Genomic DNA, 14,597 nt, shown 5'->3' on the forward strand with positions numbered 1-14,597 from the left:
TTTCCATGAGTCCGACACAGGTTATATCGTGGAACGTTAACAGTCTTTTAGACAAAATTAAACGCACTGCGGTGTTTGCTTTTGTACACAGATACCACCCTGATGTGCTCCTGCTGCAAGAGACGCACGTCTCGGGTGATCATTGCCCCTTCTTGGCCCATAAGGGGTTTGATAAGTGTTCACGCGCGGATCACAGGGCGTGGCAATACTACTGCACCGCTCATTTCCCATAACAAAAATACAGGTGTGGAAAGACCGGCAGGGACACTATATGGCCATCACTGGGATGGTGGAGGGTGTCGCAATTAATGTGGTCAGTGCTTACGTCCCCCCCTGCAATGGCGCGAGGGACCCTCAAGGTCCTGACTAAATTGCTCCTAGAATTACCTCCAGGACTTACTATGCTGGAGGAGGGGGACTTCAATGCGGCCCCAGACCCTGCTCTGGATGTGGCTGGTCCGCTCTCAACTTATAGGCATACAATGGCAGCAGGAATCAAGGGATGGTTTTCAGTGAAGGGGCTGTGTGATGCTTGGCTGGGGTGGCATCCAAGATGGTGGCAGTTTACCCATACCTCGGCCGCCCACGGTTCGCAATCTAGAATGGATTTGGTGCTGTTGCTGAGTACGGACTGCACCTGCCTCTCATATCGAAATTCTAGCTCAAGGGATTTCCGACCACACCCACCTTCGGTTCATTGTAGGCCATGCCAAGTCGATGACCCGCCCTATGTGGCGGCTGAATGCATGGTATCTGCAGGACCGGACCTATGCTGAGCAGCTACGGCAGGCACAACACAAATACTTTGCACTGAACAAAGGATCCGTGGCTTCCACGGGAACCTTGTGGGCGGCAGGTAAGGCGGTACTGCAAGGTGCAGCCAGAAGTCTGGTACGAGAGCAGGAACGTTCGCGAGCACATAGTATTGAATGGCTGGAGTTGCGGGCAATGGGATTAGAGCACGAATATGACGCAAGCCCCAGGGAAGGGGTGGCTCGGCAACTCCTATTAGTACGCGAGGAAATCCAAGATCAGTCTTTAGAGGCCGCAAAGCACTTGTGGAGGGCAACTACCACAAGGATCTATAGCTGGGGGGCCAAAACTGGGGAAACTGCTACACTGGCTGGTTTCTTACCACCGGTCCTCTAGGACCATCCCCGAAATTGATGGCAGGGGGAGCCGCGCCGCAAGTCATGTGGAAATTGCAGACGCCTTCGCCCGGTACTACCAGACATTGTATCGGGCGTCGACACTGAGTTGGGCAAGGTCAGCCAGGTGCTAGAAGATGTTCCCCCTTCCACGGTTGCCCCTGGCAGAGGTGCAGATCCTGGATGAACCAATTAATGCGGAGGAAGTCGGGGTGGCTATCTCCGCACTAGAAACGGGGAAAACACCAGGTACTGATGGGTTCCCCGTGGAGTACTATAAAACGTTTAGAGACGATTTGTTGCCGCACCTCCTAGCACTTTTTGCAGAGGTGGAGCAACGAGGGTCCTTCCCAGAGGAGCTGGATGTTGCCACTATTGTGGTGCTTCCTAAAACCCAACCCCCATCGCTACAATGTGCAGACTATAGGCCGATATCGCTGATTAATAGTGAGGTTAAGATCTACGCTACGATTCTCGCAGCTCGTCTTAAGAAAGTTTTGCCACAGCTAGTACACCCCGACCAATGTGGATTTATGGCAACTCGTAGCACTCAACACTGTATCCGCCGACTGCATGTGGCTTTGGCCGAGCACCGCCGATTGCCCCGAGACCTTGCCCTTCCGTTTATAGATTTTGAAAAAGCATTTGATTCAGTGGACTGGGGGGGGTTTCTGTTTTCGGTGCTCCGGAGGGCAGGTTTCGGACCGAGGTTTTGCTGTCTGGTTCAAGCGCTGTATACTAACCCCTCAGCCCGTGTGCTGGTCAATGGAGCTCTGTCCTCAGTATTTGAAGTTCATAAGGGCACGCGGCAGGGATGCCCCCTGCCCCGCTTCTATTTACTCTAGCGATCGAGCCACTAGCTCAGATGGTCTGGACAGATCCAATATATTGCGGCTGGAGATGGGGGCCCTCGTGAGAAGACAGGATAGCTTTATATGCTGACGACGTACTGCTGTATATGGAAGAGCCCAGCATATCGGGTCCAAGAAGTCTCCACCTGCTACGACGCTATGGGCAGGTGTCAGGCCTCATAATGAACCCTACAAAGTCTGTGTTGGTCCCCCTGGCTAGTACACGTGACTGCTTTGACTGGCAGGATATGATACCCTTACATAGGCTCAGCTTTAAATATCTGGGTATTTGGGCAACCTTTCTACATGAACTGATGTGGGCCAAAAATGAGACCCGGCTCTTGGCTCACGTCAAGACGGATTTGCAGAGGTGGCAGGCATTGCCCTTAAATGTGATGGGCTGTGTGGCCCTGTACAAGATGTTGGTCTTACCTAGACTTCTATATGCATTTCAGAATTTCCCCTTCCAGATCCCTCGCTCTTGGTTTAGAGCTTTAGAGAGTGCCACCACACTGTTTATATGGAAGAGAGCCAGACATTGAGGAGCGGCACGACACTGCCGGAGAGGACTATATGACGGGGGCCTCGGTGCCTCAGATCCTTATCTATATTATCTGGCGACCCAGCTGCTGGTGATTCATAATTGGTTCACCAGGGGATGGGCAGACCCAGCTCATCAGGTGGAGTTGGAGATCTTGGGATTCCCGAGAATACTTGTTGCACTATATGACGCACCCCTCCCTTGGGACATGGTAGCGATAACTAAGGTGGTCTTCCTGGCGTGGCGCTCTGCGTTACGACTCATTCGATGGCTGAGGGAGACAGCGGCATTGGAGGGGTTTGTGGGGTGGGATCTGCTGGTGGGAGACGTGTGGAAAGGTAATGCATTGAAATCATTCCAGGAACTGCAGGCAGACTTCCAATTAACCCAAGCGCAGTTCTTTAAATACCTACAGCTTCGACATGCTCTGGTAAAACATTTGCCGACTACAGGCCCTCTGCCGGAGTTCAGCCCGCTTGAGGCCAAGCTACTCATGGGAAACCTGGGAGGGAAAGGTGTTTCCCAGGTTTATAAAATGTTAGTTAACAATACTCCGGGAGACTTGGACTCACTGACAACCAGATGGGAATCAGAGGTGGGGGCTCTGGATGAGGTAGAATGGATGGAGGCCTTGATGGCGCCAAGGGTGCTGGCGGTATCAGCAAGACTTCGCACAGTGCAATTCTACTATTTACACAGAGCATATCTAACGCCAATCAGGCTACGCCGGGCTGGCTTGCGCTCCACAGCTCAATGTCCAAGATGTGCCGGTGGACTTCTTCCATATGGTTTGGTCTTGTCCAGTGCTACAGATATATTGGGGCAGGGTAGTCCAGGAACTAAGCCGGGTGCTTGAGCTAGAGGTGCAGATGTCCGCAAAGCTAGTCTTGCTGGGGGTGATGGAAGAAATGGGAGGAGCGCGAGTGAAGCGTGCCCTTGCAGGTACCGCCCTGCTGGTAGCAAAGAGATATCGCAGCTGCTTGGAACTCCTCTGTGGGTCCATCGTTCCAACAATGGAGAAGGGGAGTGGACTGGTGTGTAAGACCAGAAAAGTTGGTGTATGAAGCTAGGGGTTGCCCTCGAAAACATGAAAGGGTTTGGGGACGGTGGCTGGGAGCAATGGGGTAGGCCGTGGGAGGGTAAGTTTTTTTTTGCTGCGGGGTCAACGCCTGCAATGCTGTTTATCTCTTAGAATGTCTTACTGTCGATGGTCAACGATGCTATGGAATTATTAAATATCTTGTGTCAATTGTCCTGCATTTGCTCTTTTAAAACAATAACATTTATCCCAAAAAAAAAAAAAGGGACCATCCACAGGATGGAATAGCAGTCTCTACAGTCACTTACTAGATGACTGGGTCTCAGCTGTTCAGTGTAGGCACTGGTGAGAAGGAAGATTTTAGCTCACATGAACCTGAGCACTTAATGTGCTAGGTGAATAGATCATCCTGGAAGGAAGCCTTGGTGAACCCACAAGGGCTGCTATGAATAATAGTCTTGATGAATCCTGCAGTAGGCACGGTGAAAAGATTAGCAAACTCACCAGTATATGGGGAATACAACTGAGCCGCTACTGAATGCTTTTGAATGTTGAGGGCTTAGGCAGCCACGCAACAAGATTAGCACATTTTTGTTCTCCAGCTTAAAGTTTTGCTTTGCTAGATTATTAGTACAATTTGCTCGTCTTGATGAAGAAACAGTGCAAGATGTCTGGCCTTCTGGACACTGGCTAGCATGCTCACAGTTAATACTTGTAAGACAGTACCTAGATACAATTGGCCTGTAACTTGGGACTCCAGCAGACATTTGGCAGCAATCAATGCCACGTCTTACTGGAGAATCACTGAGGCCACAGAGAAAATGCCAACAGGGTCTGCAGAGGAAGCTTTGACCTTGATAGGTTGAGAGAAGAATGGATGAGGGGTGTACTCTACATACAGAAAAGCATTGTTCAAGCGCATTCCTGATAAATTAAGGTGTATTTCACTCCGGTTTTAATAAACAAGACTTTTGAATCTTGGAACAGCAAGATAAAGTATGACACTGTAGGCACCACTGCCTTTACTGCAGTGACAGTCCAACAGACTTCTAAAGCTTACCCCCTGTGAGTACCCATATATGAGAATTAGCTGAGAAGCCATAAGAAGACTCAAATACTACAGAAACAAGCAGACAGCAGTGGGAGCAAGCAAAGCCACCTCACACTTCTCCTCTAAACCTCACAAAAGAGGGGCAAACTATAGCAGACATTCACAGTGACCTGAACATAGCAAACTGGAGTACTGCTATTTTTAGCAGCAGATTACTCACCTTTTGAATAGTCCCCCAAGTGTCAGACTGGATTCACAAGCTTTTCAGTAGTCCCTCTGCACGCTGACAGGTGGCACCGTACAGCTCTGCACTGACACCGTTCCTCTCTGGAAGTGACATGCGGAGAGTATATAGATGCCATTCGCATGAGTGAACATCACTTCCTTTCTTTTTGCAGTATCTCACACACAGATCTGGAGCTCCCTCATCTCGAGACCTGACTTCGATCAAAATTCTCTTATTTGTGCAAGGGGGATGTATAGGAAAGTGCCTTTGACACGGGCATCCCTACTTTTTTTAGGCTATGTACTAATGATTTTGACTGAAAGTGAACTGGGTCCCTGCTAACCAGGCCCCAGTGCTCCTTCACTAAAATGAGACAAATGATAATGGTCTCAAATGATAATGATAATTGTAACCCAATTGGCCAGGACTTTAACACCCCTTTAAGTTCCCAGTAAATGGTACCCCCTGGTATCTAGAGCAGGGGTACTAAAGAGGCTCCCTTAGGGCTGCAGCATGCATTATACCACCCTAAGGGACCCACACTCAAACACATGCAGACTGCCACTTCAGGATGCATGAAATGGTGCAAATTATTTTAAAAACACGACACTGCACACACCCTGTATGCAATGCCCACTACCACTGCATGTACAATATGTAAGTCACCCCTAGAGCAGGCCTTAGGGACCTAAAGGAGGGGGCATTAAAGGGCCAGTCTGCGTGAGCAGGTAGGCCCCTGTGATGTCTGGCTCTATAGCTAGATATTGCAAATAATCAGGCAGCCATTTTAAGAACGAGTGACCCAGCTACATGATGATGGCTGCACTGAAATTAATGGTGTATGGTATCAAATAACTAATTTTAATAAATCCATATGGATACATTTATCAGATTTATGATACACCCAGAGGGCACCTCAGAGGAGCCCCCTGAAAACCTCTCTTAGTATGTTGACAGACTGTATCGACCAGTCTGCCACCACAGACAAGTTTCTGGCCCCCCGTGCAGGCAAGACGCTACGCTCAGAGACCTGAAACAATGCCTCCTCCGGTGGAAGGTGATCACATCTCCTCCTGCAGGATGGCTAGCGATTCAAGTATATCAGGTAAAGGGGTTTCAAAGCCCCTACTGCCTTTGATATGTACCCTGGATTTGCCCAGTGCTGGGGCACGCCACACCCTGCACTGAGGCCCATTTGACACTAGAGCAGGCAGGAAATTAGAATTAGTTATTTAGGAGGTGCGTCTCACTTCTAGGCTAGTCACAACCTAAGGTGGGTTAACTGAAGTGGACACTAGAGAAAGGGTTCCACCATCTTATTTTTGGTGTAACTAGAACTCTGGGTCAGGAAAATGCCTACTTTCCGCAGCAAGGGGTCATCAAGAGGGTGTAGTCAGCCCAGGCGGAGTAGCCCATTGGCTACTACCTGCACACCCCTAAAATTCAGTATTTAGTGGTCCCCTCTGTCACCAGGGGAGCAGATTCGACTACCTGGCAACAAAAGGACCAAGAAGAGCCAACAATGCAAGAACTGTGGACCAGCACTGAAACTGGAAGCAAAGCCTGCCTGACTTACTGCTGCTCTCCCAATTATTGCAAGAACCGACTTGTACTGCCACTGACCAGCCTCCCCAAACCCTTGGAGGTCTGTCCAGTACTTTGCCAACCAAGTAGCATCTCCCTTGAGGTGGCGAAGCCATCTCCTGGCATCTGCCGGCACCGACTGCATCTGCCAGTTCTGCTGACCATTGGGTCCATCAGGGGAGCAACTTGCCAGGAGGAGGACATCAAGAGTCCAGGTCAGCCACGTCACTACACTAAGTCTCAAGATGCTGAGCCTTCTCAGGGCCTACCTGCAGCAATACATGGGGTAACGGAGCTCTTGCAAGCACCAAGGCTTGTTGGTTGGAGGAAGGCCCTCTCTGAAGGGTAACCCTAAACTTTTTGCTTTCCTTCTCCTCCTTTTCTGAACTCGTTTTTGTTGGCTTTGGGACTCTGGCCTCCTGCTAACCAGTGCTAAAGGGCATGTGCTCTCTCTAAAACATGTTAACATTGGGTCATACCCAATTGTCAGATTTAATTTACTTATAAGTCCCTAGTAAAGTGCGCTACATGTGCCCAGGGCCTATGCTACTAGTGGGTCTGAAGCACTGATTGTGCCACCCACATAAGGAGCCCCTCAACCTCGTCTCAGGCCTGCCACTGCAAGGCCTGTGTGTGCAGTTTACTGCCATTTCGTCTTGGCACTTAATTGCCAGGTCTTAAATTCCCCTTTTATTACATACATGTCACCAATAAGGTAGGCTCTAGGTAGCCCATTGGGCAGGGTACTATGTAAGTAAAAGGCAGGTAAGTTTTACATGTCCTGGTAGTAAATCCAGCTTACTGGTGAAGTTGTTATAGAAAAGCCGCTTTTAGAAAGTAGGCATTTCTCTGCACTTACTGCTCTTTGTGCCTTACAACCTGTCTCCAATCCACGTTTGGTCTGTGCTGGCTGACAGCTCCCCTTGTGCAATAAATCCCAGACAGCCATAAACACAGGACACTCCGCAGCATCTGCGTTAATCTGCATATTGATAGATCTTCTTAGGCAGGAGGGGTAGAGGGGCTTTCACACTTCAAATGCTAGTGGCATGGCCCCCACACAAAGGCTGATAACACCCCTCCCCCCGATCTCCTGGCAGACAGAACTGGGCGAAAGGGGAACTGGTGCACTTCAAAACCACTCTTTGAAGTCTCCTCCACTTCAAAGGCACAATTGGGTATACAGAATGGACTGAGAACATTCTGCCAGGAACAAGAGCTGGATGCTGTAGGAGGGACTGACACTCTGCCCGTTGCTTTGCTGCGCTGGCCAGCTCCTTGCGTCCTGGGAGTGCTTTGCTTTCTACATCATGCTTTCTAAGGTTCTCCAAGGCTTGAACTGAGCTTGCCTCCTGTTAAGAAGTCTCAGGGACATCAAAGACTTCACCTGCCTGCGCCTGGGCTCTCTTGCTGAGCGCGCTGACTTGCCAAGTGGTGACCAATACAGTTCCTGGACCCCTCAGACTGGGTTCTGGTATGACAGGAAACTAGTGCAGTGACATCCACAACCACTTTAGGACCAGCGTCGCCCTCAGACTCTACGCTGCTGCCTGTACCGGAGCAGTGTTTCTTGCTGAGTGCAATGACTACAACATCCACCGCAGGCCCTATGCAACCGCAGCACCTCCAAAGTCACACCACTGCATGAGTCCGGAGTGCTGTGCCACTGACATCCGCATTTATAAAAAAAAAAAAAAAAAAACCCTACAATATTGTTGATGTACAAAGAAAAAAAGTTTTGGTGCCAAAACTTACCCCTGGTCGACCCCACCGTTCAATTGGGATACAGTTTAACTCACCGGTCCTGCCGCATCTAACCTGAACGTAGTTGGAATAATGTAGCCTGATTAACATGTTTAATATACAGGGAGGGGCACCCATTGTGCCAAGGACCTCCCATAACTTTTTCTGTGGAACCAAGTCAAAGGCGGCCCCTAGGTCAACAAAGGCTACATATGGATTTTCTTTTTTTGCAACTCAATGTAGTTCCATGATATATTTAAAACAGAAATCTTGATCAGTAATGCGGATTTTAGCTCAGGCGCCCATCTGGAACGGGGATAGAAGCCCTACCTCATCTACCCAGCCTTGGGGCTTGTCCAGTAGTTTTCTGTTAAAAAAAAAAAATGTTTTTGAAGATTTATCTAGAAGACTTATTAGCCTATGGTTTCCAGGAATACTTTGGTCACCCTTTTTGTAGATCAGGATAATATGTGCCCCTCACCCATGTATTTGGATTCGCCCCAACAGGAATAGCATTTGATTAATGAAGGGGGCCCACACAACAATTTCTGCATTGTACAGATCCCCCAGGATCATATCTGGCCCTTACCCGATCTGACACTCGATCTCACCGATTTTGTCCGTCCAGGAAAAGGCATTACACTTGTCAATGAGAATGGCTGTCAAGCCGTAGGCTGGGTCACTTTCTGGAGATTCAGGGGATGCAAGCTCATGACTTGAATAAAGGGTAAAGAAATGGTTGACCAAAAGGCTTGGCTGTAAATAATTGTCTGCTGGCATAACAAGAGATGAGCTACCATGGGCTATTATATGTCAAAATGCAACATTATGATTTGAGTGGGACACCTTTAATAAACCCTGCCAATTGTTTTCATCCCATTCTTTCATTTTGGTTGCCAGGGTGTGCTTGTATGTGTTCTTGCCTCCCTAATGACATCACAGGATTAGGATTTGATGGCTCTTCAAAGTTCTTTCTTTGCCCTTCTGCGCTCACTACAGTACTATGGGTTTAAATTGATTTTACCCTTATGTGCCGGAGTAGTAGTTTTTTTTTTAAAACCCTTTATAGATATTATTTGAAATGAGGGGCTCAGAGTACCTCCAGAGACTAGTATAGTATCTGAATTTAAAATTAAGTCTAATGCATTATGATCACTGTCCTCCCTAGGGGCTATCCTAAAATTGACTGATAACCTAGTCAATACTACTTTTACAAGCACCTCTAAAGTGTGGGATTTTGCCCCATCAGAGACAGGTCAAACATTGCATGCCTGTAGACCGTGGGACAAGGCTAGTGAAACTTAACTACAAGACAACTGGAGGATATACCTTCATGGGTGCAGCCTCCAGACTTGGAATGCCTAGACTCTTGTCCTCCCATTACATTATTCATACAGGACAAGTGTCATAGGTGGTGCTGAAATATCCGGCAAGTATTATTCTAGGACTACTACTCACACAAGCTTAGTAGTTGTCAAGAATTTTCAAAGTCAAAGACACTTTATTTGAGGTGAGCGGGAGATTATAAACATTAAAAAATATTAAAAAAGAAGCTCCTTAGAAGTCTTTTATGCTTGGTCCAAGGATTTCAAGCTATGGAATATTTAATCTTTTTATGGACCATTCGAGTTAGCTCGTCAATCATATGCATAGCCTTCAGAAAGTCTGCCAATTTTTGAGGGTATTAAATCTATGCCACTCGTCACATAGCCTGACCTATATTTTTGTGCTATTGCCTCTTTTTCCCATAATACCCAAATGTGATGTGTATCCATAATTTCATTCCACAAAGGTGTCTGTTAGAAACTGGGTCTCTAGTTGGTAGTGATTTACATCCTGCCCAAGTAGGGACCCTAACTCTAGTCAGGGTAAGGGAGTGTCACAGCTAAGATAACCCCCTGCTCGCCCCCTTGGTAGCCTGGCACAGATCAGGCAGGTGTAACACAGTGAAAGCATCACAAAAAGTACTTCACACCAGTGCAGAAAAATAGACATTTATCTGAATAAAACAAGACTAACACGACAAAACCCCAACATTCACAAGTAAAGATCTAATTCATTAAAAAAAATTGTATTTAGCATAGTGCATAGAAACACAATGGCTCCAACTGGGGCTATCACAACGTCTTGAGGGAGTCGCTTCCAATAGTCTGAAACGACTCTTGAGGGAGTGCAGGCCGGCCGGTCAGTTGCACGGACCCTGGGTACAGTACCTTGGAAAACAATGAGGAAACAAAGACAGTGCATGGAGTCGGGGAGGTGAGGCGTCGCCGGTGCAGTGTCAGTTCTTTACTGCTACTGGGAAGGTGAGGTGTTGGTTCCTTACGTTTGTAGGGAAGGTAATGCTGTGTCAGTGGTGAGGCATCTGTTCTTTATGAAAAGGCAGGGTCAATTAATCCAGCAGTTCAAGATGGGAGGCATTGACTTTCCAGTGTTGTGGTCACGCCATTGGGCCACAGGTGCTGCGTCTGAGAGGGGTGCCCCAAATTAAATGGGCTGAAGGTCCCAACACTTATTTGCTGACAACATCCTTTTATTGTCACAGACGGCCTCTGGTTTACAGAGCCTCCTTACTAAGTTCTGAGAGTTCTCTTGCCTCAGAGGCTTAGACAACAATACAAAAGAGACAGAGTACATGGTATTTAATCCACCCCCCCATAAAGACCTTAGGGACTCATTGCAAATGGGAAGCAATACTCCAAAAGTCCATACTTTTGATCACTTTAAGAATAGCCAGTCCATTATCATGGGGGCCTGAAAATCAAAAATCTCATCTCAGAGTTCAGCACAGAGCAGCAGCAATCCTAAAATCACATAGGGACACGGAGTCTAGATCCATTTCACTTGCACTCCAAGTATACAAGATGAAAGCCCAATCCGCTGTACTATACAGTGCTAAAATATGGGGTGTTGGGGTTGCAAGTTCATGGACTGTAAAAGAGAACAACTTTGACAAATCACTACTAAGCCTCCCCAGAGTTCACCTACGTTTTTGAACACTGATTTAAAGACCATTGAGCATTTAGCTGCCTTGAGGCCTCTCCTCTACTGGATAACGTCGTGGTCACATCATGAGTTGAAACCTTATAGAAACAAAATGGTTGAATTTCTTCAACTTGACACCAGCTGAAAAATAAGATAGTTCTACCATGTGAAATTGTGGTTTTACAGACTAGATATGCAATCAATGTGGAGTGACCCTTCAACTATTAGGAAAACCCTACAGAATAAAAATTATCATTGAGCATTGGCACCGGACTACTAACAGTGGGAACCTTGCATATCAACTTTTGTCACGCAAGCCTTTCCCCAAGTTTGAACCCTACTTTGATGAGATTCAACCTCCTTTAGCAAAAAGCCTCTACAATAAGTTCACACCCTGTGAGATCTTTCTCTTCTAAGAGCCATTCTCCCTCAAATGAATTTTCTACATGCTTTTGCTGTTCTCAGGCTGTCAAAACTACTGAATGTGTGGTATTTTTTTGCCCTGCTTCAAACACTCAGATCCAAGTGAATTAGGCCTTTGTGTTTACATTTCAGATTGAGAAGTTTTGAAGAGGCTCTAAGAACCCTCACATCTCATACAATCAGGTTGACTGTTTTTGGATTAAGCAAGTTTGTATGTTCAATCTGGTTAATAAAAAGCCATTTAATTTAAGCTCATCTAATAGAGGGTGAGATGGTTTAAGTTAGATTACTGTAGGTTTAATACCAGACAGTATCTATTGATGGCCGGCTATTTGACCCCTTTTGTGTCCCAAATACATCAGCTTATTCTTTTGTACTATGTGATTACTTAGGAAAGGTGTTGATTTAGTGGGCTCCACTTATATTTTTACTGTGTTTGCAGGCTTCTAATTCTGGTGTAAATATATTGCATTTTATTTCTGCACTAATGTGCTTTACTTTTAATATGATTTTAACCATAATATATAATATAGTAATAATGTTTTATGAGCATTTTTAAGGGGTTTACCCTGGAATAAACATAAGTTGATGACTGCCTGTTGAAGGCAGCTCAACCTAGGCAGCTGTCAACCAACTCCACACTATGGCAAACCTCCTGTCATCTTTGGGGTTCACTATGAATGTGCTGAAGTCACACTTGACTCAGTCGCAGGCGTTCCTCTTTATCAGAGCCATTCTGGAGTTGGGTCTGCTTCGTGCCTTTCCCATGAAAGAGTCCAGAGTATTCAGGCTATGATCGCGACCTTTCAGCCTCGGTCCTGGATTTCAGTAAGGTCTTCTCCGGTGCTCTAGGATTGATGGTCACCAGCATCTTACTGGTCAAGCATGCCAGACTGCTCTTGCTTGTGGTGGCCATCAAAGGGAACGTGGGATCAGAGGCCTCTGGTCCCCTGCAGAGTCCCAGCTCCATGTCAACCTTCTGGGTCGGAGGGCCATCTGCTTGGTACTGAAAGCCTTTAACCATCTATCAAGGGGAGGGTGGTACAGGCGCTCAAACACTGCCACCATATGGCATTGCAACAAGCAGGGTAGGGTGGGTTCATGGAAATAGCTGGATCACCAAGGAACATTTCTGATGGCAAACCACTTGGTGCTATCAATGAAAGCCAGGGAGGATGTGTTTAGCCGTCAAGGCCTAGGGAATTACGAGTGGCACATGCACTCAGAGGTGGTGCAGGGTATCGTCTGCATACGAGACATTGGTGCACTTGCTCTGGGAATGCCCTAAACCTGCCCCTTACTGGGAGGGGGTACTGAATGATATAGATGCACAGCTCCCTAGATTTAATGCCTATGTAATTTTGGGACTTCCTAACACCCTTACTTACCAGCATAAATCCAGATTTTTTTTTTTTTTTTGGGGGGGGGGGGGGCGGGGGGGATCATAGGTGTCGGCAGATGGGCTTGGCAGTTGGGTTGGCCATCCAAATTATCCTTGCTCAGTGGGGTATGCAGACACACACACATCTGGGGTGGCTCCACCGGCTGTGGTATATGTTGGGTATGGAGAAGTTCACACTGGCACTCTCTGCGCAGGGGTACTCCTTTTAAGATCACCAGCACCTGTTCCTGGACCTTCTCTCTAGGTAATTCCGGGAATTTACTTGCACCAAATACTTAAGGCTCATACCTTACTGCCTCAGCATAAAAACAACAACGACTGCTTACGGGGTACACTCTACATCTACATGTGTTCTATCTGATGAAGCCCAATATCTGTACTCCCCTAGGGGTGGGGGGCGATGTTGGGAGAGGTGTTTAACGCTACATGTTAACTAGTATGCTGAGCTGCCAATTTGCTTCCTTTGGAGGCATTGCATAACCGTTGTTTACTTTTTCAAAATGCTAATAAAAGATTTGAACTATAAAAAGTAAAGCTCCTTCCTCCAGGAGATCGAGGCTTTTTAAAAAGGCTATGCTATGTATCTGTGCAAAAGTGTGTCTGATGTGCTTTAGCAACTTTCACTATGCCTGAGGGTTTGGCCTCTTCCTCTGTCTCTGGTGCCTTTGACCACCCCTGCATCTCCACCTTCAAAGCTGATCAAGGCCTCACTTTGGAGGCTGCCCCCTTCTAAGGCATATGGTGTCTGTCTTGATGTTGAAGCTAATACTTAATTCACCTGCCGTACAGCAATTTTTATAAGAAAAAAAAAGAAAGAAACTGCCTTATTTTTTTGAGGGGGGTTTCCAAAAATGCCATCCTTAGCTAGCCAAAAACCACATGCACAACTCTAATGTGTCACATCCTTATGCCCAGTGATGACAACAATAGTAAAGGCGGTAGCATCCTACCTTCTTTGGACTCCAATAGATAAATAAGGTATTGCGTATCCCATGCAAACACTGTAGTGCTCAAGACCACTCTCTTTGCATAGATCCCCTCACGAAAGCAAAGGCAGGACTGCATCTTCCCATTTAATGAGGCTCTCTTGGACCACATAAACCTAGTTTGGTACAAGCTGCAATCCAATCCAGCCATTTCTTAGGACTGCAGTTATGAAGTACTGATCTGCACCCACTGATCCCTTATCTACAGAATCCAATTACTCAGGTGTAATCCATCAAGCTGAAAGAACTTCAACTGCACCCCCAAATACAGAGGAAGGACACATTGGACCCAACTCACAAAGTTAAGTATACCTACTCCTACACTAAAGCACCTCTTTTTTGCCAGTTAGCATTTCCAAGTGGGGATTTACACCTAGGTGAGGACATACGTCTCCACAAAATAATAAAAGTAATTTTTCACCTTTTGATGAGATCTTTGCCACTGTAGTGGGAATCTCCGTATAGGAAAATGTAATAAAGTTTAGTATTTTTAAAAATAAAATATTTTAATGTACAAAATAAATGTCAAATGATCTAAAAGATATATTATTAATCTGGAACAAAGTATTACAGCATATTAGTTCACCAAATTAATGTGCTAAATAAAACACATATGCA

The 14,597-nt window shown here is 46.6% G+C and overlaps 1 protein-coding gene across 2 annotated transcripts in view; it reads right to left on the bottom strand.

The window, feature by feature from the left end:
- TYMS (thymidylate synthetase) overlaps positions 1-14,597 on the bottom strand; it is an 88,817-nt gene that overhangs the window by 19,516 nt on the left and 54,704 nt on the right. The window lies entirely within an intron of this gene.

This window comes from Pleurodeles waltl, chromosome 2_2 (assembly GCF_031143425.1).
Source record: "Pleurodeles waltl isolate 20211129_DDA chromosome 2_2, aPleWal1.hap1.20221129, whole genome shotgun sequence".
NCBI classification, from domain to species: Eukaryota; Metazoa; Chordata; class Amphibia; order Caudata; family Salamandridae; genus Pleurodeles; species Pleurodeles waltl.